The sequence below is a fragment of the Vidua chalybeata genome, chromosome 3 (assembly GCF_026979565.1).
Source record: "Vidua chalybeata isolate OUT-0048 chromosome 3, bVidCha1 merged haplotype, whole genome shotgun sequence".
Taxonomy (NCBI): domain Eukaryota; kingdom Metazoa; phylum Chordata; class Aves; order Passeriformes; family Viduidae; genus Vidua; species Vidua chalybeata.
The window spans coordinates 30,551,582-30,576,444 of NC_071532.1; the positions used below are offsets into that span (position 1 = coordinate 30,551,582).

General features: G+C 36.3%; 1 protein-coding gene across 1 annotated transcript in view; it reads left to right on the forward strand.

The window, feature by feature from the left end:
• Positions 1 to 24,863, forward strand: part of PRKCE (protein kinase C epsilon) — a 286,848-nt gene that overhangs the window by 100,145 nt on the left and 161,840 nt on the right. The window lies entirely within an intron of this gene.

A 24,863-nucleotide genomic window follows, 5' to 3' on the forward strand; every position in this document is an offset into this window, starting at 1 on the left:
TAAGCAAGTTGCACTTCATCTTACCCTGTTAATCACTGATGGTAACAATATCAACTAAAATGACCATAATGAAATGATTGTATTTAGTAGTACTAATTTCCAGAGAAAACTTCCAAGTTCTTTAGTTTTTGGAAGAATACTAACCATTATGCAGGTAGAAAGGATAAGATGTCAAAGATTTGGGGCAGGAGTTTATTTGCTTTTTAAATTATTCTAATATTTGGTGTTCTTCCATTTCAAGTAAAGTAATCACCAGAATGTTGTAATTATATGAGGTGTTTTCATTTTTATGACACAGCAGTTACATGTTGGAAAAAACCCCAAATATGGAAGAGAAATATTTATTACATTCTTAAGAAAAATTCTAAAAATAATTTTCTGCTGCTTACTTTAAACAGTCAAGTGCTATATGGTAGGAATAAGATAATTTATGAAGAAACAAATCTGTGTGTCTTAGTCATGCACTTGGTGACAGCCTGACCTGCCAAAATGGCCTAGATGATTGATTATCTTAAATTATGTTCAGCAATCAGCTTTGATCAGCTTCCCCCAGTAGCTCATGGAGTTCACTGAAATGAGGTTATCGTCAGTTCACAGTACATAAAGAAGATTCACATGAACCCTGATAGGAGCTGAAACCAAAAATGCTATGAAATGAAATTATTTTGCCTGGCACAGTGGAGAAACAGCAGAAGAGCATGTTTATCTTTCTGTTCTTTGTAATGAATTGCTGCACTCTGACCAGCTACGAGCAGTAGCTTGCAAAAACACATATTGCTATAAATCCTGAATTTTAAAAACAAACTTTATCTTGTAGCCTCTTTTTGTACCTGCATAAAATATGCTCTACCATTTTTTTCTTCCTGCATATTGAAGAAAATATCAATTAAATAGTAGTTTCCACATATCTTTCTGACTGGCATGACAGTGATCACCTGAAATATGGTTAAAGGCATTGGTGTGATTCTGTCACATGGCAGGTAGATGTTCCACTGATACCTAATTGATACCCAGATGAGCCATCTGTTACTGTTTCATCCTGACATGCATTCAAGTGTGTCAGACTGTCAAAGGGCAGGAAGAATGGTGTTATGTGGTTCTTCAAAAGTGGTTTAAAACTCTCTAACCTTTTACACAGGAAAGTAAAAATGGGTATCCTAATGTCTCCTTTAGTATGTGGTGCACTACCCTGTGACACTTGAAAAGGACTTGGAAAGAAATTTTTGTCAATACAGTAGCATTGGAGGGGAACATGCAAATGGAAACAGGCCAGTGAGGGAAAACAGCTTATGAAATGCTTATAAGAAGCCCTCAGGAGAAGACCAAGAGGATTTAGTTGTAGGCACACAGTTTGTGGTCATTGGGAGTGGGGCTGTGGCCGAGCCTCATCCCCAATGGGTACAGCTGTGAGAAGCAGGTGAGCAGCATTGAAAGCAATGAGCCATGGAGTGCCCAGGTGCACTGACCAATCACCAAAGGGAACAGAGGGCACAGAGGTGCAATGCATGAACCATGAGGTATAAAAGGTTGGGCTAAAGAACAAGAAGGGCAGATGCTTGAAGCCTTCTGGAGAGGTGTGGGCCTGCTCTGTATGGGTTAAAGTTTTCTGATACTGTATGGTAATGCTGTGTGTTGTGGCTGTTTCAACTGTGCTATTTAGTTGAGGTGAATTTGGTAGAAATTAGAGAAGTTGGTGCACTTATACAAGTTCTATTGCATTTTGTATTTTTTGATCTTTCCCATGTAATTAAGTAACTGTGTAGAAGTATTGTGAAGTTCTCTAGAAGGATTCTAGTTTTACTCACAAGAGAAAGCAGACTAGGTTTATACAGTGCTTGTAAGCAATTTTTATTGTGTTGTTGGTGATACTATGGAATTTTATTATTGGGCTGTTTTATTAGGACTGTGGCCTAAATAGTTTTGGATATTTAGTTGTGTTATTGAAGCACCTAGTTTAACATAACAACTGTGTTCATCCTTGTGTAGTGAATAGAAGCACCTAGACCATAAGGGAAGTAACTTATTCTGCATGTTTCAAAAATAACCTCTTTCATTTTATGTACGTATATAGGTAGGTAAAGGTAATGTACCTGAGAGGTATTTTATTAATTTCAATGGGCCAGTTCATTGTAGTTGATCTGTATTTCTTGAATATTAAAGGAATATGAAGTTATACTCTGTGCATCACTTTTGAGTGGCATAGGTTGGTTCAAGTGATTGTTGTTCTTGATCAAATTTCTGAACCAGGATCTTGTTTTTTGCACTCCAGTTGTCACTGTGAATAACAAGAGTACATGGTATTCTTTTCATTATGCACAAATGGGCATCACTTTTTCACCTGGAATTCTGGAGGGGGAAAACTGGCAATTTATGAAAATAGACATACTCATAGCAGCAATTTTAACTGAAGCAAGCAATCAAGTTGCATGTTTCTTGCAAAAATGTACCATATACTCTCTAGCTACTCTTGCCTTGTAATGCTGTGTACTGAAAATTGGACTTGTTTCTCCAATGTTACATAAGCAGGTTTCTAGTTACCAGCAGTCAGCAATGTAGCTTCAGTTATGTGGCACATCTAAAAGCTTTTTCAGACAGATATCTAAGTTCTCTTTTGATATAATTGACTTAAGATTAGTTCAATCCATTAATATGGACAAAGAGCATTGTTCTCTACTATACTGCCTCTAAAAGGCAAAAGTTCTAATTTTCCAAGCGAGCCCTTGTGTGAGTAAATTGGTATATAAATTGAAAGTAAGCTTATGTTGCTATCATATACCTCTTAAAAGCCAATTGCCACTTAGTCCCAGCTGCCAGATTGCTTATCCCTCTGCACTATTGGCATTTGTGTGGTAAAACAATGAAAACAGTTTGTTATAAGCTGACTTCCTCAACAAAAGCATATGATTCCCGTTCCTCCTCTCCCCCTTGTTGAAGCGGAATCATTCATGGACTTGTGTGGCTTAGGTGTGCAGAACAGATGGAAATCCAGCAGACTACAAAGGCAGGTAAGGAGAACTTCTGCCTCTCCCTAGGCAGAAACAGACTTGTTAAGCATATCAATATCAGCATCTGGCCAATCTTTTTACATGGAGCTAGAGAAAGAACAGTAGAGTTGCTGACTTTGCTACTTGAAGTTTCCAATGGATTGTTCAAATTTCAGGGAATTTAGTTTTTTTCTGAAAAAAGTAACTTTCTAGAACTTGCTTCCATTCAGTTCTAGTCTTTAAAGCAGAAAAAGATTGGAAAACACAAATGCTAAAGTCTGAGCAGTGAAAGCAGGAAAGCAAACTACATGAAAAACCCTTACAAGAACAACAACAAACCCAAGAGGAGTGTTTTTATCTTCACCTTTTTACACTAATCCTGTTTTGGAACTGCTTTATAGTCTCTGAATGTTTGTTTCTGCACTGATAGGGATGGTGAGTAACTATTTATTTTAGCAATCTTCTGTAAATTCTGTAGTAGGAACTGTCCAGCCCACATACTGAAAAGAAAATGCTACTAAATAAACTGTTTTTCACACAGAAGGTGATGTTCTCAAAAGTTAGGATCTAAATTTTTCTGCTAAAACATGAAGGTTTCCATATTGTGCTTCCAAACTGATTCTGCAAAATAATTTACCATTTTGATGATGTTGACATAGGAAGAGGGTGAGAAAACAGCTCTTAAAATAAGTCTTTTTAATTCTTCATTTGAAACTATGTAAGCAGTATTTCTGTAACACCTGTGAGTCACATCTTTACACTTCCTTTGCCAGAATTGATCTGCAAGGTTATTTACCTTCTGTAGGTTTACTTTATTTAAAACAGGTCTGTGCATTTAGAGTAAATCTGTATTTGTTTTCTGTGAATGGAAGCAGCTGTATCAGTGGAACCTTCCCAAATGTAGATATGCACTAAGGTGTCTATTCACAGCCTGAAATAACTGCAACAGTTAATCAATAAAGTTCTATTTGTAAGTTTAATAATTTGGTTGGGTTTCTTTAAATCTTAAGTGCTTAAGGAACTGCCTGCCCAGAACTTTAAGGGATATTTCAAAACCAAATCCCTTTGGTCAAACAAGCAAATGTGGCTTCTCAGAGCCTGACACACCAACAGTACGAGTTGGAATTTGGTACATAGATATGTACTGTGCCATATGCAAGCGCATAGCATCTTTAAGCATTTCTGATAGCTTGCTTTTGGGAGACCAAATCAAAATGTGGATGGTTGCAGTTGTTATTCTACCAGAATAGTTTGTCAGTCTTGCAAAACATGTAATCAGTCAATTCTGCTGTTAAGTAAACATTTAATGACCCCTTTATGTATGCAGTTATAAGAAAAACAAAGTTTATAGTAGGCTGGTGTTTGTAAAAAGGAATTAGCTTGGAAAAGATCCATTGTATTTATTCTCTTACTTTGCAAACTGGATCTAGTGATTGCACAGGTTTTTAGTCTTGTATCTTGACCTTCTGCCTGGGCTATGGAGAAGGATGTGTCTGTGTATCACTCTGACAGTGAACAGGAGGATCTGCAAGACTTGCTGCCTTATTCATTTCTTCAGTGCTGCTTGTGCAAGGTCATATTGATTTTCTATATTAAGTGTTGCTGTAGTGTATGCACTATTTCTATACTGAAATGCACTCACTAACTTCGTTATTGACATGCTTTGGCAGTGTCTTTACATCTATTTTTTCATCTTGTAGTTCTTACAGAGCTTTGTAAGTAAAGTGTTTTGAATTTTTGAGAAATACTTAAGAACTCTAGTGTAGCTGATTAAGATCCAAATGCAGGCTAAGGTTTAAAACTTAACTAATACGATGACGCAATGATTTGATTTACAAACTGGAGTAACAGATGGCCCACAAATGGGTAAGAGAGGTAAATTGCCTGAGGAATAATTAAAAACATTTTCAGCAAAGTCAGTTTTATATGTACTGGAAGGCAGGTGCTGCTGTATTTAAGAGCTTATGACCTGCCTGCTGCATTTGCTATTGAAGGTTTCTTTTTTCTTTGAAATTACCAGTTTGTGTGGGACACAAACACAGACTTGCAGAAGTTTTCTGCCAACTTAAGAATTAAGTTACCATTTGAAATATTTCAGTATTAAATCAACTGTGGACAACTTCAGAATGACCTTGACATGTCAGTTTTCTTTCTTAACTGTGTTTATTATAGGTAACATGTAATACAAATTTAAGAGGTATTCAAAACTCTTTCTGTGTTCTATGTCTAATTAATTGTAATGATTATTTATCATTAAGTGTTCCAATTTGTATTATGGAGTTGTCTTTCTATACACTCAAAGATTCCCCATTTTTGAGTGGGCAGCTGAATTGCTATAAAATACCACAGCTTCTAATACATTCCTCTTCAGATTCATCTGTTTGTAGGATACTAAAATTGCACAAGATGAAGGTGATATTTTACAATAAAGCCTGCTAGCTGAAGTCATAGTATCTTGTGAATGGAAAACATTTTGTTTACATTTATTTTCTGACCTTTTTGCATTGAAATAGCAAAAAACAAAACAACAAGTCCTTAGAAGTCAGCACCAAGTTATGTATTTAACATTTAATTCAAAATATATGAGTTTGTAGGAGGTTTTCCAGTTCTTCTTAGCTCATTTACTTCAAGGCTCTCAGGTTTGCAAATATGGTTATTGTTGATTGGCATGTCGGGACAGAAGGTCTGCGTGAAAAATGTATTAGTAGAAGCAGAGAATGATTCTTAATGCCATTTTTGTGTCCTATGTTTGACAGATCTGTAGCAGCTTGTTAATCAAAATATCCAGAGAATTTGTTTCAGACATTCAACTTTGGTAGAATTGATACAGCAAAAAAAATGGCATTTCTGTTCTGTGTTGTAGCATCCTTTTGCACAAATCTGTTCACAGAAAATATCCCACAAGATACAAACTTTCTGTACAATTCCTAATGTATCTCTTTGCCAGTGCTTTTCCTTGAAGTACTTGTAGTTGTCATTATCATCATTCATTATGCTGCTTGCGCTATGAGGGCTCAGTGAATGAGATCTGGTTGTGCCAGGCACTGTTTGAACAGAGAACAGTGGAAGGTGCTTAATCAGAAATCCCAAAGTCTGAATTGGGGAGCATTTTTGCTTGGTTGTTTCAGGAATTTGTTACTGAAGAGTAGTGGTTTCTTTCACTAATATCTTCAGTTGCAATTACAACTTTGACAGGCTGTTTGTTTGTCAGTTCCTTGTAGCCATCAGCTGCTGATCTTGGGGTGCTGAACAGGCAGTGAGAGAATTCTTGGGTTTGTTCAGAATTTATGGATGAAGAACCTTTTTTTAACCCATTCACTTACAGTAAACACACAGAAAAAGAGTTACAGGTTCACTATTAAAAACCTTCTTATCTCTTATTTTGCTCCCCAGAATTTGGTTGAGCATTCAACTCATGCACATTCTTACTTTTCTCTGTATGTTAATGTTTGAGAAGAAGCTGAGTGTTGGAAATGTCTTCGGCAGACCCCTAGGGAGTCTGGGGAGAGTCAGTGGTTTAGTCAGAGTATGGATCTCTCAGAAGGGACCTAAGTAACCTCTGTAGCTTTTCCAGAGATGTAGGTGAAGAAGAAAGGATCTGCACAAAAAGATCTGTTGTGGCATTGGAGTAAGCGGTCTTGCAGTGGTAAAATGTGTCTGTGAAGTAAGGATGATGTTTGACATCTGGGAAACTATTTACTGAGACTCAGCAAGCCACTTGAACATTACATTTTTAGACTCAAGGCTGGTGCTTTTGCTGGGAGTTAAAATAATCAGAAACTGTGAACAGGACAGTGGTGAACTGGCAGTGCTAACTGGGCGGTTTTTGTCTTCAGTCACTTGACTCATGTAGGTTTGCAAGTTAGAGCTCTTCCACAAATGCAGCTTCCCCGAGAAGTTCTTGGGAATATTGTGCACTCGGAGAGATACAGGGTTTCAAGTGTCAATATTGTATAGCTTTTCTCTATTCCTACTGTAAAGCAAAATATCCAGTCAGAAAAACCAGGCACACATTGATTGCTCTGCTCTGTTCAGTCTCAGTAAGAAGGACTTCAACCTAAGGTATAATTTCACATTTTTATTCATAGCTTGGATAAAGGTAGAGTCCTACACTGGCTTTTTGGCTTTCCTTCTGCTGGCTTCTGTGTTCTAAGAGAAAAACAACAAACAAACTTAATAACAACAGGCTTAACCACAATCTTTCTTTTCAAAATTCCTTATGTAGCATATCAACTGAGAACCTATTTCCTTTGAAGCTTTGGTTTTATGTAGATAGGGTTTGGGGAATTAGTTTTTCCCCCTTTCAGGTTTTCATTTCTTCAGTACCAGATCAGCACTCATTCAAACTATAACTGGGGGTAAAAGTTAAAATCAAAGAAACAAACTGATTTGCAAGTTTTCTTCTTCTACTATGCCTTTGTTTTCTTTTCTTAGGAGGAATAATGCAAAGTTGCTACTAACATGCTTTTTCTCTTGAGTATTATTTGGTTTAAATCTAAAATACATCACTGCTAATGTGTGGATGCTTATTACAAATTTTTTTTCCAGGTTGTTTTTCTCTTTTTGAAATTATTCATCTCTTTTATGACTTTTTTTTACAACTATAAGAAATCTTTAACCATCCAGATATCGAGTTTCTAGTTTGGCTTTTTTTTCTTTAAGCCAACCAACCAATGAAATGAAAAACCTGCCAAAAAGCTTCCCAAGTATTGTATTTATACTAATATGGAGATTTGTAGGTTGCATTGCTCAGACAACTTCCTAATCTCAAATGAACCACTCTAAATAAATCTCTTATTTCCCCCAATCTGTTAGAATATGTTAATGACAGTAGATAACTGCAATACCTGACTCTGGTGTGTATTTGCTTGTTGGTGTAGTAGGTGATGTATTTCTTCTGACACAAAATCTTACCTGTTGGTAGCATGGCATCTGAGAACAGATATTTTTGTGTTGTTACCCAAGTGACAGTAAGTGGAAAGCCTGAGAAGAGGACCTGTGAAATAATAGGTTGAGTTCATGTTAAGTTTTTGACTCTTGCCAGTTGACACTGACTTGAGTAATGGCCCAGGCATTTATTTGGGAAAATGAACCTTGCAGGTTAACAGTTGAACCCCAAATTTCCTTTTAAAGGTATCTGTGCAGACACAAATCAGCACTTAGTGGCAGTTCAGTCTGTTAGTGCATGAGCCTTTTAAACTGCACTGCTCAGTGTAGAGGTTCTCCAAAGGGTGCTTATATAAATTTAACTTTTGTGTGGCAAATGCCTTCACAAGGAACATCTCTCCATGGATTTATAGCCATCCCTTGGATTGTATCCAGTTAGCTGATTGAACATCTGGTAAGCATTGTGTGTTTGTACTAAGCCCTTGCTGTATAAAGCTGGCTCGAGCTTTTCAGGCAAAGATCAGTGACCTTTCCTTGGCAGACTTTTAGCCACTTGCCAAAATAAATGCTTTGCAGGGAGCAAGACATAGATAGAAAATTTGGCTTAAAGGCACCTTCATATTGTACTGGAAGAGTTTGTACTTACTTAAAGAAAACTGTGTTAGGCTGAAAAAGGATTGAAACTCATATACATACCATGTTCCCAACTGCTCTCTCTTTTTCATTTATGTAGTAAAAGCTCTGATTTCCATATGTTAGGGATTTTTTTAACTAAATCATGCAGGGCCTTTGGAATATGGATGTTTAATTTTATCACTGCCTATGCCTAGTGTGTTTTTTGAAGAAAATGGGAGAAATGTATCACACTGAAAGTTATAGTGGTGTTTTCATACATAAGTGAAGCATGATCTAGTAGTAAGTTTTGAAATAGAAATGTATTTTTTGAAATCTGTGTGTGGCTAGCTATTTCATAATAGAAGACACAACCTGGGTGAGTCCTATGCTCACTGTATACTGTGATGTGGAAAATGCATATAATACTAGAATTTTGTTTTTTTTTTTTTTTTTGTTGTTGCACTTCATTAAATACATAAGCTCTACTCTTATGATTTGTTAGCGTTTTGCTCTACACTTTTGCTGGTGCAGTAATATGCTCTGAATAGATCTTTTCCCTCTTCCCCCTTGTTTCCCAATGATAGTGAAACCTATTTATTGTTAGGGTAATTGAGGCAAAAGGTCTTGTTATAATCTATTCTGATTAATCAGCTAGAGACTGGATAAATGAGGAAATATGCACATTAAAGATGGGTCTAGCCACATTCCTGGATATTCCATGTTTCAGTTGGATTATGAAAACTTATTTGTTCTGTGAATATCATGAACCAAAAGTCTACTGCCTTCAACATAGCCTAAAAATCTACTACTGTTTTTGAATTATAAATTTTACACTGATATAAACAACTGGAGTGCCAAAAATCTGTACTCCTTAAATATAGTCTTGAAAGGTTAAACATTTATGAGGCTTTCCGTGAATGTGCTGTGCCTGTGGCGGGAAAAATTGTTTTGCTGCTGTAAAAGGCAATCTCTGGAATTAAAAATGACTGCGTAAACCTTGCTTCACTTGCCAGTTAGAGTTGTTAAAAGGAAGCTGCAAAGTCCAAAAAGGAAGATTAAGCCCTTTCATTATGTCTCAGAATTTTTAGAAGGGCAATACTAAGGGCAGTACAGCAAGCTGAGATACATACTCTAAGCCCTGCCTGCTACTTTGGTGTTTTTTTTCATTCTATTCTTTAGTTTGCATTCATTATTTCTGCCATATGTCTTCCATGTGTTTATCAAAAAAGTGAATTATATATGATGTTAGGAATAATGTAAAATATAGATTTTTTAATGTGCACTAGCAGCTTTAGCAAACAAACTGCCAGATACTTTAGACTTACAGCTGCTGTGTAGATCCTTGTATTCTTGTATAGTACAGATGAAGTATATTTTTAAGAAATTATACTTCTGTAACATCTACACACATGCACACATTAAGCTTAAGCATTGATAAATGGTCAAATATCAGCATCTAGGTCAAAATACTCAACCTGAATAAATCTGAGGAATTTTAATAACCCCAGGTTGCACCAGTGGGGCTCCATCCTCCAAGACAGAGGAGATTAAAAAAACACCAACCTTATTTATATTGCAGCATTTTAAAGGAATGCTAAGAAATACTCCTTTTTTACTCCTCTGTTACAATTCCCAGATTAGTACCTGGAAACTGGATCTTTCCAGTGGATTTTGAAGCATTTTATTAGACTCAGTGTTTTTTAAAAATCTTCAATATAGCATTTTTTAAGTTCACCGTGGAAGTCTGCTGTGCTGTGAATGGTGCTATTTAAAGGAAACCTCTTCCATTGCAATTCATGAACATTCTTTAGCAGAAAAGTGACCCAGGGTATTTGCTCACCTCTACCTAAAACACTGGAAGCAGCTGTACTTCTCCTTTTCAGAGCAATGAAATTGTTTACATTTGCACAGCAGTACTGTAAGGCAAGAAAGGAAGAAAGAACTTCTTTTCCTGTTTAGACTTCAGAAAAATGAAATTGTGTGAATGTATAATCACTTTCAGACTTTGGTCAGGGTTCTTCAAATCCTAGATATAATAGCTGTAATAGGTGTAATACTTAACTATAGTGTGTTCTGTTTGAAAGAATGCCCATCTAACAGTCCAATTCTCCTGGTAATCCTCTGTCAGGACTTTATTTGGGGCTTGGTAAAAATCAGATATTGCCTGTGGAACTGTCTTCTCATCTAAAGAGAGCTGCACAGGCAGAGGTCAAAATTTTAGGATCAGGTTTGATGCTTTGCCTCAGGAGGTGAGTTTTACAAAAATAGTCCTTTGCATTTCAGTTGACTAAAGTAAACCAGCAATGCACTGCTATGTGTTCAATTAGCATTACATTTAATATTATATTCAGAAGCAGAGTTCACAAATATTTCAGTGCTTTGTAAATGTCAGCATGAGAATCACACATTGTACCTGGTCAACAGAGAAAAAAGAGAAGTAAAAAGGTCTCATTGGCTGCAAACGCAGGAAGTAAAATTTAAATAGCTGGGAGTTATTTTAATTTTTTAACTAAAGCAACTTGTGTTTCAATATCTGATTGACTTTGGTTTTAGAACAGTTTGTGGATTAAACAAGTTTTTATTTACTTTTAAATGCTTTAAAGTGTTTTTGAGGAACAGTAGAGTTAAAGTTTATGAAGAATTCTAAGCAATTTTTCTATAATTCATTTGTACGCACTCTGTAGTTATAGCAGATGCTGTGAATATCCACAATGACAGATGTTTGGTTTAGAGCATGCAGTTTTTTTGTGCTCAGAGTTTTTGGAGTGAACAGAAATATTTAGTTATTATATTAAATACACTTTGAGACTTGTGCAAATCCAGTACTTCAGGCAAGGTAATATTAATGCTAAATATTAATAAAAATAATGAACCCATTTTATAATAACATTTCTGAGTCTGGGATTGTCTGGTTAAACCCCCTAACTGGAGTGATCTGTACATCTGCCATCCTGACTTTGGGCAAGGTTCTTCAGTGCATTAACTAACTTATCTGGAAAACTGGAGTGTCTCTGACTATTGTGCTGCAAAGCTAATATAAGTAGAAGCATTCCTTAAAAGAAAAAAACTGTATAAAGACTGGAAAAGGACTTGAGATTTAGATTTATATCTTCTCTTGAGTTAACTGCACATTCTTAATTGAAAGACTAGAAAGTACACTTGGTCACGTAATGAACTTGCAGTTAATCAAACACATTTATCTCTGTTTCAAAATAGTAAATAAATTTTTAGGCTGGGGCAGGTGTTTTAGGGATTCATTATTGTTAAAATCTTTTTGCTGTCTGTAGTTCCTAAATTACAGTCAGGTCCTTTTTCAAAATCCTTTCTCAGAGCATTTTACTGAATACAATACTTTGTGTACACATGCAGGAGTTATTAGTCAGTAGGTAAACTTCTAAATTTGACAGTGACAAATTAACCATTAATAAAAAATAGTTCTTGGGGTTTTTTCCCCTAGTGTGTGGTGGTGTACTGGATTTCAAATCTGATTTTAAATGATCAAAGTCAAAGCAAAACAGAGGCTGACTGAAGTTGTGCTAGGCGAGGTTTAGGTTGGTGTCAGGAAAAATTTGTACATCAAAATATGCTGCCCATGAAGTGGTTGAGTCACCATTGCTGGAGGTATTTAAAAGACCTGTAAATGTAGCACTTGGGGACATGGTTTAGTCATGGACATGGCAATGCTGGATTAGTGACTGGATGCAACATATTAAAGGTCTTTATGTCTGAATGATTCTATGATTTTATGAAGATTATACTAACTAATGAGTTCAGGATTTGAAGATTAAAGTTCTTTAATTATAGTTTGTTTGGGTTTTGTTGTTTTGGTTTGTGTTTTTTGTTTTGAATAGTCACTTTCATTCCAAGTCTTTATTATTAGAGAGCATGAATTCTGCATACTTAGGGAAAGTCACGCATGTAACTTATGTAAGAAATATTTTACTTACTCACGTAGTCTTTGTGGGATAGAATCAGTGCCAGAAATTTCATCTCTTGTTTTGTTAAGATACTGCTTTGGAGGGTTTGACAGGGTCATTTCAGAAGGAAGTGCACCTCACTAAGAGTTATTTAACTCCTCTTAGGTAGAATAAGCAAATCCCTTATCTGTGCTTCAGTGTTTGACTAAGTTATGTAAGAAAATTCTATGTTGTTCAAGTACTTTTCCTAATTTTTTGACTGGGAAAAGGGGAGAGAGACTTCACACATGCAGTAATATACCTTGTTTGATGTCTTCTCTGAAGGAACTCACAGAATTTCCACCAGAGTAGCCAAGCCATTTGCCACATTAGTATGTGGTCCAGCTTTTCATGTTTCTCTTTCTTTGAACCCTTACATACAGCTTTGTAATTCTGTATTGCACCAGAAAGGCTGACTTGGGCTATGAGCTGTGAAATAACATGAGCCCATGTCTCTGTGGCTTGTCCTGGATCTCAGCAGGCATCATTGGAACTCTTGCCACTGACTGGACAGATCACTTGAGTTGTCACGCACTGTGTTTTCTGACAAACTGAGAATAGGAACACGGTAAAATATTTGGAATAGGGAATACAAACATCTTTCTTCTATGCCAGTTTAGCTACACAGAAAGAACTATGGAAAGCATTGGACAATATTTAATTCTGTTGCTTCTGCCTTTAGAGGAAAATAATTTACAAATAACCTTGTGAAAATCTGGTGCAATGAATACTATCCAATACATTCTACGCAGTTTCTCTGCAGTGTTCATATTTTTTTTCCTAGGGAACAGGACTCCTGATTCCTAATTCAGTACATAGTAAGAGTAGCCAAAGCAGTTTTCCTTTGCTGTGTATTTGGCAGACACACAGGCTATAGAAGTTGTATCTGAGAACTTGCATCTTCTTAACTTCCTTGCCTGAACTCTTTTAACCATATAAAGTATTAAAATGGAACTGTCATGTTACCATATTCTTTTTCTCAATCAGAAATACCAGATGCTGTTGAAGTCACAGCTACCATCTCTCAGGGTTGCATTTACATGATAGTTTCATACTGATTCCTTCCTACAATACTGCTACTGCCAGCACCACTGGTATTGGACTGCATGAAAGACTGAAAGAGGGTTGGATTTGCCACAGCACAATTAAGACTGAAATTCTTGTAACGTTTCCGTTCTGAATAATAGCATGAAGCTGGATAGCATGAAGCAGACAGTATTTCTTCTGTGATTGTAATGAAGGCAGCCCAGTTCCACAGAAACAATTTTACATCAATAAGATACTTGCAAGACAACATGGAAAGAATCCAACCTTCCAATTTCATACCTACTTTAGAGAGACTAAAGAAAGAATCTGCCTTTTAAACATCTGGAATCTATTTCTTCAGCTTTATGGTATTGATGTTGGGTTTTCTTTTATTCATTCTTCTTCTCTTTCTTGGAGACATATGGTTGAGGTTTTTAATTAGTTAGAAAATGGAAGTTTCTGTTAAGTATTATTCAGAATAAAGTTAAATGATGGCATTGTTAAATTCAGTAGGATCTAAATTTTATTGCTAGTTTCCTATTTTTATAGCACCCAACTAAATATTTTCCTTCTTTTCCCATGTAGTCCTTCCTCAAATAACAGCTGAGGATGGACTTCAGTTGGTGTACGTTAATCACAGATGAGCAGAACATGAATGTGTTATTAAAGATTATGTAGTTGCAGTTTAAAAGGGTTGTTGTAGTATTCTCTTTTTGGAAATTTGCTGCTACTTTTGTGTAGCTGTGCAAGCAGTAGTATTTCAGGAGGTTGTTTTCTAAGAAATGGGCACAATACCTCAGTAATTGTGCAGAAAGACTTTTTTTATTATTTTTAAAAACATTTTTTTCTTTTTCCACTTGGTTGCTATTGTTGGTAGCCACTTCCAGTGAAGCCAATGAAAAGTTGAAGCAGTCAGGCAAATGGTCTCTTGAAGCAAACACCTATCCACAGAAATAAGTGTCAATATAAGGCTTTTTCTCCTTGTGTTTCTTAATTTACCTGAGATATAGCCACCTAACTCATTTAGGTTCTTGTGGAAATCCCACCTGTTGCCTGTCCTTGTAGGCTCTAACGCCTTAATTTGTCCTGTACTTCTTTGAGTGGGGCTTGATTATGCACAGTGCTTGGTACCAGTGCATACAAATGTCTTCTCTTGCTAAACCAAACAAAGCTTGTTTTATGCCTTGTTACAATGGGAGGAAAACAGCAGAGTACCATTAATCCCATTGTTTGAATTTTGCGCTAAAAATCAAAGTCAAACTTCTTTTTCTCCTTGTTGCTGTGAGGTTGGATTGTATTCATTATCTTGCTGACTGGCTCGTAACTGTCTTCCCTTGCTTCCTGCTGAGCGGCTTACCCCGGCCCCAAGTGCGTTGCTTCCCCTTCCACTTCCTGCCAGCTTCACCTCCAGAACTGCAGGCAGGCCAAAATCTGAAGTCCCTGCCCTGACAAAACTGATTCCTACTTGGATATCAGTATTTGGAGCTGTAATTTCCTGTAAATCCTTCCTTGCTGGGCTCTTTAAAGTTTGCTATAGTTAGGATAAGTAAAAGTACTTGCATAGATGACAGAATCAGTTGTACTGCAGAATGGATTTTCCTCTCTGGTTTGTTTTGGAAAGACCATTGAAATATGTAATTGCTCTGGGGAGAAGTCATGACTTTACTATGGCAGAGAGACTGTGGCTGTGTATTATTTGGAGTTGACCCTTAGCAGGAAAAAAAATCATTGCAAATTGTAATGTTTGTGTTTTATTACAAGTTCTACGGATAAATTTGCCTTTGTGTAGAAATAATGATGCTTGGAACTGCCAATCCAAAATACCGCTTGGACATTTTGCTTTTAAGAAGATAAACAGAATCCATAGGGGAAACACTGTAAATAGGAGATACTTTTGTTACAAAACCAAAATTAATCTTAACATTTTAAATACGAAGAAACTGTTTTCATCAGTCAAAAAATGGGTGTGTATATACACACGCATACATATATGAGTTTTTTGTATTTTAAAGAAATAATTTATTACTGAAAAACTTATCATGAGTACCTAGAAGAAGTTAGTGTTTCATGCGTTGCATCAAAAAAATGAGGAATGCTGTTATGGTTTTATCAGGCATATTAATAATTGGAATAGTTGCATTAGTATATTAATACTGATTAAACATATATTCTTTTTATGTTCAAATTACCAAGTTACCTGCAGATTTAAGTCTAGGTTATCATTTTGCCTGTCTGGAATATTCCTAGATAGAATAAATTTGACCTCTTAAATAGAAGGTACTAAAGTACATGACATATCCAGTTACTAATTTGGCTGGCTTCAGGGGGGTCTCACCTAAATATGAGTACACATTGCAGAACTTCACTTTGCACCTAGTTTCCCCCACCACATTAATCTTCTGAATGAAAAAAACCTAAGCAACTTATGTCCATCATGCGTTTACGTCACAGCTGGTGACAAACATCCAAAATGAGTGTTTCCTTTATTGAATATTGTCTGTCTCAAGACAGATACAAAACAGTCTTGTTCTTTGGCAAGGTATTTAAATATTCTGATGTAAGACTTGCTTTTGCTTCCTATTTCTGCTTTTGGCCTAGTGGTAATTTTTATATTCCTTGTGGCAAAAGCCATAGAAAGAAAAAGTCAAAGCAAGTTTTTATTTGTTTCTGCAAGTAAGGAGTATGACAATCTTGCTAAAGTTTAAGCAGCCACTTGACTATGCAGCAAAACATAATGTAAGGTGTTTTCAGTGTTTCATCATCTCTTACTTGAGGTATGAAAAAAAATTGTTATTACAAACAAGTTACAGGACAGTAGGTTATGTAATTTAGAATTAAAATATTCTATAAACTATAATCTTGATACCATGGTTTTATTCCTTCTGCTGTTATTGTTGATGTCATTTATACAGAAAGCAGCCAAGGTTTCCTCTGCGTGGCAATAAATGCATTTTTATGGTATTTCTTATCATCATGGTACACTTTATATATTTCTTAAGCTTTACATCTTTAAAAAATCTGGTTTTGTGTGTTCAGAGATGCTGCCAGACTGGGAGGATTATAGGCTAGGGTTGGTCAGTGAATACAGAACTCGGGAAGCTTCCTCAGCAAAAAAGTATTTGTGACTTTGGACAAGTCATCAATTTACCCCACATCTCAATTCTGTTTGTATGTGAGCACTGTTATTAAATGGGACTACCGCAGGGACAAAATATGTGGAAATTTGATCAAGCAGCTGGGACTGCAAAGAGACTGGAGCATGTTGGGGTAGAGATTGTCATGATGCCCTCGGTAGGAGCCTGAACTTGGACAGTCAGGTGTTGTGAAGAAAAAGTAGGCTAAAACTAGTGGATACATCTGTGCCAAATACTACTGACAGAGGCCTTTTAAATCAGTCTTGTTAACAAGAAAGAGCATTTCTGATTCTGGAGGAAAATATAATTAGAAATGTTGGTATTTCTAGTTCTCTTTTTTTCAGTGCAGTACTTCAGAGCCTCCAGCCAGTAGCAAGTTCTTTATTTTTTGCCTTAGTCCATGAAACTATGGCAGATTATGAGGCAGAATTGTTTTTTGGGAGCTGGGCACTGGAGGTTGGGTTCAGCTCTCTGAAGGAGGGCTGTCAGATGTTCTCTCAAATCAAAACCCCTGAATAATATTAGAGTGCAATAACTTTAAAATGCAAATTTTTGAATTTGCACATGTAGATGAAGGAAATACATCAAATTGTTCCGTTCATTTAGAGAAAAATCTGCTGGGGCAGATTCTGATTTGCTCTGCTACCCTCATCTGTCAGCTGCCGCTGAAGGCTGTGACAAAGATCTGCAACACAGGATTTTCCCATAGGATCAGCCCTAGGCAGTCTTTTTTGTGTTGGTCACTTCAGAGATGCAGTGGAACCTATGGTGTGCTTCACCTATGATCTGCCTGAGAAGAAAATCAAGTTTGGGTAATAAAGCCATACAATAATATTGACATGAAAGTGATTCATTTTAAAGCTATTAAATTATGACTGAACCTCTTTTCAGGATTGAGCACCATGATCCTCATCCATGCAGGGCAAGTGGGGATTGCTGATGTACAGGTTGCAAATCAGATGTTTTTTCCTGTGTCTCATCTGTGTGACACAAATAAGTAAAAAGCAGCAACTTAATGAAAGGGTGCAATTTTAATTCTTTTTAAAATGAAATACTCTACATTATGGTTTTAGTGAAGAGTAGCAAATTAGCTCTGATTGGCCAAGTCTTTTATCCATATGCTAATCACTGTAATGGAAAGTATGGACAGTCAAATTTTCATACTGCATTAACTGGAAACATCTGGAAGAGAGCTTTTGATCATGGAAATAGCTGAAACATCTTTTAAAGCTACAGAGGTTTATGTCAGAAATAGGCAAACTCCTTGGAGTTTGTTTTGCTCTTGTTACTCAGAACTTATACACTTGATATTCAGTTCAAAGTATTTCAACATAATGCTTTTACCTGAACAAAGTTGCATTCAGTAATAGTAGAGGGAATGGATTTTGATTTGTAATTGATTAACTGTCCTAATGTGTTTGCATCAATTGAAAAATGCACTAGCACAAGCTCAATATTGCTCCAAGTAATTTTCCAGGCATCTGTGTTTCAGTGGCTGGATGGCATTTAAGGTAACTCTGCGATGTAACGGATGCTGATTTCATCCTATATTGCTGTCATGCTAATGACTAATAGTGCTGATAAAAGGCAGTTGAGCGTGTGCCTGGGGCATGGAAAACTCACTGTCTGGGGTGAACTGTACCATGATGTCAATGTTTTTCAGAATGTATGGATTCCATCATGGCTCTGTGTTTTGTCTTTAAATTGTCCTTGCTTTTATGCAGGACTCCTCTGCTCTGATTTACAGCAAAATTCTTGTATCTCTGGTGGTGTTAAATTGCAATCAGTGCTGTAGACAAAGGCAAAATTTTAAAGTTTTAAAAAATAATCTCTGCTTTTGATATTGAGGGAATAATACTTGGGTGGCCTGCTTGAAATTAGTTGGTGGTCTAAGTCTAATTCCTCATGGATGCATCAAAAACAAACAATTTTAAAAAAACCCTTCATTATAAACAACACCCTTGCTGATACATTCAGCATGGAACTAAAACTGAGCTGTGGAAGAATGAAATCCTCTGTGACCTTTAGTTTTAACTTCTCTTAGAACACTGTCCATAGTGGAAGAGGAAAATTGAGTCTTCTGTGTTATTTTGTTACTGGATTTCATAACCAGCATATAGATATAGTTTAAGAAGGGACCCCCATCCACTGTTGACTCATTCTTGAGCAAGTACAGGAAGTCATAAAAAGTTTTATTTAGATACTGACTTAGTACTTTGAAATATAATTTCTCTGTGTCTTACCTGTTGGCATGCAATATACTTAAATCTTACAAAAATTCTTGCCTTAGCCCTTACTGATTAAACTAACAATTAGTAAATCTCACATGATTTTTAATCCTGTGTTTGAGATTGTATTTTTGTAGTTCAGAGCGTTCCTCACTGTCAGTCGGAAGAAGGAAAAGGCGTAAATGAGGCTTGAGAATACACTCACTGACACTATCTGCTGTTGGGTGTGGCTGAGGAAATCCACATATTGGTTGATGACAGCCAAACAAACTAATTAGTTTCTTGGTGAGATACTTGAAAATTCTTATGCACTGTGCCTGTAGATTTTAGCCAACTACATATAAATATAAATAGAGAAGCTGTGATTGTTTTTTACTGGTATCTGGAGATAAGCCTGTAATTTTTCTTCTTCCAGTATGACACATGTTCTTTAAGAAAGAGCAGAATGCAGCCATGATTGTTTTTATTTTGCTTATGTCTGTCCACAGTTACTTTGAAAAAAAATATGTAAGAAACGTACATCCAGTATTTAATAATAGACTTCCATTAATCCTGTTAAGTTATTGCTTAATTTACCTTGGATATGGTTAAGAATAGGATAACTCAATCCTTGAGCCCCTAGACTGGAGCTTTATCTAAACCTGTTAAGGTGACTAGGAATGCAGCAGACAGGCACACTTCAGGGTCTACAACATTTCATGTTATTTGGTGCTGCTGCTTTTAGAGACACCTCTCTGGACAACTGTACAGAAACAGCTGAGCAGCAATAGGGCAGGACACAAAGTATTCACCCAAACCAATCTGCCATTGTTTTAAGAACATTTCACAGTTGGTGTTTGTGGAAGATGAGGATTCTCTGTACTGCAGTAGTTTCTTGATGCTGTACACCCCTCTTGTGTTTGTCTGAGAGCCTTTCTGTCTCATCCTTTTATGTGCAATAACGCTCCAGTGCTCAGCTGCTTGTTGAGCCTAATAACCCAATGGAGTTTCTTGCTGGAGGATGTTTTACTTTAAACAAACCATTCATGTTTCTGCTTCTGTTGTTTCCCAGTATTCTGCAAACCAGGAATCAGGAACGGGAGGAGCCCTAGCTGAGCAGTCATGCAGCTGAAAGCTGCACGCTTCCTCTTGGCTCTCTGCAAAACCACTTTATAAGTCCAGTGCAAGATGTTCTAGTACAGTTTGACTGACACCTTTCACTGTTCATCTTCAGAAAGGATCACTCTGGTGAAATTTAATAAAATTATTTATCAGCATGTTGCAATGTTTGTTATGTTAGTCAAAGGCATTCTCAATGACAGTGAAGTGTAGCAATAGTAAAAGTACAAATATAATAGTGTTCCATGCTTAACAGCAAATGCAGGTCCTTTAAAAGTTTAGTCTGCCTTTCTCATGTGTATCCTTGTTTTGAATTTCAATTTCAGAAATGTGTCATTTTGTTAGGCTTACCTTCAATCATACACAAGCTGTGGCTAAAACAGTATCTTCTTGTCGTCTTTTATTTCTGTGCAGAATGCTCTTCTGTGTGGAATAACTTATAGAAGGAAATAAAAATGCTGAGAAAATCAGATCCTGTTGATGTAACTAAATGTATTTATTTCAAATTGTCATCCTGCAAAGATGAGATTTAGTAGAGAGAGGACTCTCATCTTTGAGGCAAAGGAACATCTGCAGGTGCATCTGGAGGAAACACTTGGATCCTGTGTGTTGTGCTCTGTTTTTACTGGGCTGTTATTATTGGTCACTGAAAGGCAAGATGCCAAAACTGGACAGGAAATACTTTTTTTACCCTTTCTTTGAGAGCTTTCTGACAAAAATATATTTTGCATGGAAGCTTTTGAAAATAATGTGGAGTTTTATAAAAAAATTATTTCCCATTCTCTCCCAGCCTTTTTTCCAAAAGGATTTTGGAGTAATCTTGGCTAAACCTAGCATGTGACTTTTTGAGCTGAATTTGTTATAAATAGGTGTTTCCACTCAGCTTTGCATTTTGACAAAAGAACTTTCAAGCAGAAACTTCCTGATTTTTCAGGCAGTGCTGTTCTAAATATAGGAACTCCCAAGGAGATCTAAAAATGCTTCATGCTCAGGTACTTACTATTCAAAACCACTATGATGACAGTTCATTAAAACTTCAGAGATGGATTGGGGGAAAAAAAACTTCTATGCAAAGTCCATGTTGTTTGTGCCTCCTGCCTCTCAAGATCTTTAGCATGTCATTCTTTCATGCCGCAGCACACACTCCCCTTGAAAACCGCTTCAAAGCTGTTCTTTTCTGCCTCTTCTTCCTAATGAAGAAGATACTGTTCCTTCTAGGAACCTCTTGTCTTACTTCAAATGTGATGGAGCAAGTGAACTGTCAAAGGTGATCATGTTACTACAAGCTCAGTGAAAAATAAATGGCTTGATGGATAAGATGGCTTTTATGGAAGGTTCAGATGTGCTTAGAGATCATTCATATCCAACTGGTAGGAAAGCAGACTTTGGTAATTCCAGTTTTCATGGAAGCACTTTTACCTGTCATGGGCATCTCTGTTTATTTCATCTGCTCTTTTTCTAGTTTTGTTTTGTTTTTTTGTTTTTTTTTTTTTTTTTTTTTTTTTTTTTTTTTTTTTTTTTTGTTGTTTTTTTGTTTTTTTTTTTTTCTCCTTAGAGGCAGTATTGAAAAAATGCTCCTTCCTTTGACCAAAACTCTGTTGAAGCAAATGTGATTTTTGCTTTTGTACCTGTGTATCATGGTTAAGAAACCAAAAAAATCTTTGAAATAAGATTGAATTTCTATGGTACTCTTGCAGACTGAGAGGAATAGGATTATATTCACAGTATTCAACTACTTGATCAAATTCATGTATACTGAAAAGTATCCATGCAAAATTAATTTCTTTCAATCAGATTCTTTGTGCTGGTTTCACAATTGCAATGACTGCACAGTCCAGCCTCATCAGAATTTACATGATTCCTATTCCTATTTTGTTTCTTTTTAACATCTCCTTTACTGAATGGACAAAATTATCTTGGTATCTGAAAGTTATGTAATATTAAAGGTAACAGGATAAATTTAAAGTTCTAATGCTGATTGTTATATTTGACTCTAGATATTATTGTGCAAAAACAATATCTGGTTTTAGGTGGATGGAAGGTTTTGGCCATGTCGCTAATTTTTCAAAGTCCATTTTTGCTCTTGGAAAAGTTTCCATAGATCCTGTTCAGTTTCATGCTGACCCTCATGGCTCAGTTTTGACCTTGGCAGCTCCTGGCCTTTGTGCTTCTCTAGGCAGAATTTTAGAACTGAACCTTGTAACTTGATCTTACAGGTGTTCAGCACCTCTGAAAGGGCTGAAATGCAGATCTAATGTTTCAGGCTGTTCAAGTTTGTGGAACAGGACTTAGGTTGGCTGTCAAGCACCTTTGTTACTTCTGTCTGATATATAGCCTCCCAGATAGAGGAATAAAATTAAGAGTTATGAGTGATTTGACTCTTTAAGCAAAACAACCACAATAGTAGTCATCATCACCAGGGGCAAACTGGAATAACAGTTTTTACTGTATCTTGAAGTATACTGAACTGTATCTTGATTCCAATTAGTGCCATTTGTAGAGTGTATATATCTTGCTTTTATTCTGCTGATATTCATGGAGCATCTGAAAGATGTCAGGGAGGCTGTGATAGGCTTTTAGCAGGTGCAAAATCAAGTCTAGCAACTTAATAAAGCTACAGGGCTTTTACAGCATTTACACTGCAGCTTCCCAAACACTTGGAGCCTTTCTGCCCAAGGGTATGGTAGTCTCTGTAGCAGATACAGTGGAGATTTATATTTAGAATTAAACACAACAGCTATTTAAGATTTTTAGTGTACAATTTTTAGTGTGATGTAAGTACTCTGAAATGTTAGATAGTATTGGTAGGAGGGATAATCGATAAATAGGCCTGCCTAACTACTTGGGGGGAAAAAAGACTGATAATTAGGACTTAGAAAAAACAACGTGAAGAGCTCAATTTAAAACCAAATTAATAGACTGTATTTGCCTTTCTAACTCATGGGGTTAGATGCTAGTCCTTTCTGAGTGAATAGCTCCTTACCCTCATCCTACTGCTCTTCCAAGTCAGCCCTGATTAGAAGGCAGTGCATAGTTGTGCTGCAATAGTCATGGTCTGCTCTTTCCTCCCTTAGACTGGCTTCAAGGGCCAGGTCCCAACCTCTCCCTGTCTAGAGCTGCTAAGTTGTTCAGTCCTCTGTAACCTAGGCTCCAGCACGTGCTTGAAGGTTTGCCTCCAGACCCTGAACATTCTCTTAACAAAGTGCTTGTTATCTACCGGAGGCTAAGCTATGGATAATAATAAGGATAATGAGGATAATGCAATTCTTGGTTTATATACATAAGTGTTTTTGTGTATAAGTGTGAACAGTGACCATAAAGTGATAAATAGAAAATGCATCTATATTAGTTACATTTGGGAAATGAAGCTTTGCAGATCTGTAAATTCAAGTTGCCATTTTACATGTGTAAATGCTCTCATTTCAAAGACACATCTAAATATGGACTGAGGTTTTAGAGTTTTGAACTCATGTAGTTTGTGTTCTTTATGCTTGCTTTCTAATTAGTTCTACCTTTGAAAATTTTGCAGTGTTAGGTTTGTGCTGACACAGTTGCTACTTGGCAGAGATTCTAGCTGTGAAACAGTGAGAATATGTTCTTTGAATTTTTACTTTTGGTTCCCTGTCTGGAGAAAAATGTTGTTCTTTTAGGTCATACTGCTTAAGAAATAGAAATTTATGAATGAGGATAAAATGTGCTGGTTTAGGCCATGCCCAGATATGAGTGGTGTAATGAAACCTACCAATTACTCTAGGCAAGCAATTATTTTGGAGCCCTGCTTTGTTATCCTGCAGCATAATGTAGATTTAGTTTTGATGGGAAAAATGAAAATAATAACAACTTTATGGTAACCTGTATTTTGGTTTGTGTCATGTTTAGATGTGCTCCAGCTAATTCTAAGGAAACTAGCTATAGTACTGCATAAAATGGGCCAAACACAGCTCTGATCTTGCTCCATCTTTACTTAGGAAGAATTGCAGATGTAGCAAAAGTAAAACCTGAATGAGATGCCAGAGTTCTGCTGTGTTTTCCCTCTAAGGATTAAAATACTACAGAAGTCATATTTTAAACCAAGGAGATTAGCTATAGATGCACTTGATAATATGCACAGAGAGAATGACCTATTGCTTCTACTTTCTGACTATGGCGGACTTCTTTCTTCAGGCTTCTCATTTGAATTGATTTCAGATTGATTAAAATGGTTCACCTTTTTGAGATAACTAACTTTTTCAGTTACGTGTGTGTGTAGGGGAAATGTATCTCTAAATTACTGGAAATACATGAAGCTTATATTGGGGTTATATTAATTTTCAGTGGAGAAGATTAAAAGCAAGGTAATCAAAAGCTGTTCTGCTGTAAGACAGAAGTCCAAAAGCAGTGTGTGACTGTATTGAAAAAGTCTTATCCGTATGTTCACATTGAAGAACAGAATAATGTGTCAATCTTGTCTGAAAACATATATATTTTTTGCTTGTAGTAGATTATTTTGGGAGCCTCAAATTGTATTTCAATAATCTAAATTGAAATGAAAACTTTCTCTTTCTGACAGAGAAACATTATTCAAGAATGCAGAAAAGAGCTAGCCTGACAGTTGTTGTAACTTTGACACATACAGTAATTGATCTACAAGAAATTACTGGGAGGAGGTTGGGGGATGGTGTGTGGACATGACCTGAAAAAGTAGGTGTACTAATTTTTTCCCATCTGAATTTAATCATATGTAGTTAGCAGAAAACATACCAATAATATTTTCATCTTTAACTATAATGGAGCATCTGCAGTTGTGCCAATAATATTTTATTAAATTATTATTGAATCCAGATATTAGTTTGAGTTACAGATTCTTTATTTAAAAAAAATCCAAGTGATACTGTACTCACCTCCTTCCTAGGTCATTGTTTCTTGTAGTTTCTTTATTTTTGAGTTTAACATTAT